We start from the raw sequence: 952 nt of genomic DNA on the forward strand, positions 1-952 counted from the left end.
AGAGACAGAGACAGAGAGAGAGAGACAGAGAGAGACAGAGACAGAGACAGACAGAGACAGAGACAGAAGGAAAGAAGGAAAAAGAAATGAATGAATGAATGAATGTATTCATTCATAAATACATAAATGGATATGAATGGAGGGATGATAGAAACACCAAGTTTTTAAATAGATTACAGTGTTCAGATCATGAGAAATAATAATCCTACTCTGCTCTGAATTTGTCTGATTATATATGGAGTTTTTTGAAAGTCATGCTTTTCAGATGGATTTGAAAAGACTTGGACACATTAGAGGGGGGAGACAGCATTGGTGAAGATTAATGAAACCTTACTATTTCTGAAATATTGAAGGAATCATGGATATTTAATCTGAAAAAGAAATTAGAGGCAAGATAGGTAGAAAAATTATGAAACCACTTTTTAGGTATTTTAGAGATTTTTTTGTATCTGGATAGATATTACAGATACAGGGAAGTTGGCTCAATATAATTAAAAACTTTGTTGCTTTTGTAATTTTTTTAAATTACTTATTGGGGGGTGGAGTCAAGATGGCAGGGTAGAAACAGGCCTTCCACTGGGCTCCCACTTCCACCTCCCCCAAGTCATGTAACAGGGGAACTACAGAACCCACAAAATGACACAGAGAAGCTAACCTCCCATTGAGTACAACCTGGCAGAACAGCAGGAATCGGCAAGCACAGTGCTCTGGGAGTCGAGCCCAGGCCCATGGGAGCTGGAGGTTTTAGCCCCAGGGCAGGCCTGACCAACCACCAGCTGGAGGGACTCATGATCACCAGCAGCTGTGGCCATCTCCAGAATTACAAACACATAGATGCAAAGGACAAAGTTACAGTTCAGTGCAGTATGGACTTTGAGACCAGTAGTTGGGAAAGCATCAGCTTTTGCCCACAGGGCAAGAAGTCTCTGAGTTGCCTTGGCCCAGCGCTGTT

This window comes from Petaurus breviceps, unplaced genomic scaffold (assembly GCF_028583685.1).
Source record: "Petaurus breviceps papuanus isolate PSGF00001 unplaced genomic scaffold, PetGlider_PUasm1.0 90842, whole genome shotgun sequence".
NCBI lineage: Eukaryota > Metazoa > Chordata > Mammalia > Diprotodontia > Petauridae > Petaurus > Petaurus breviceps.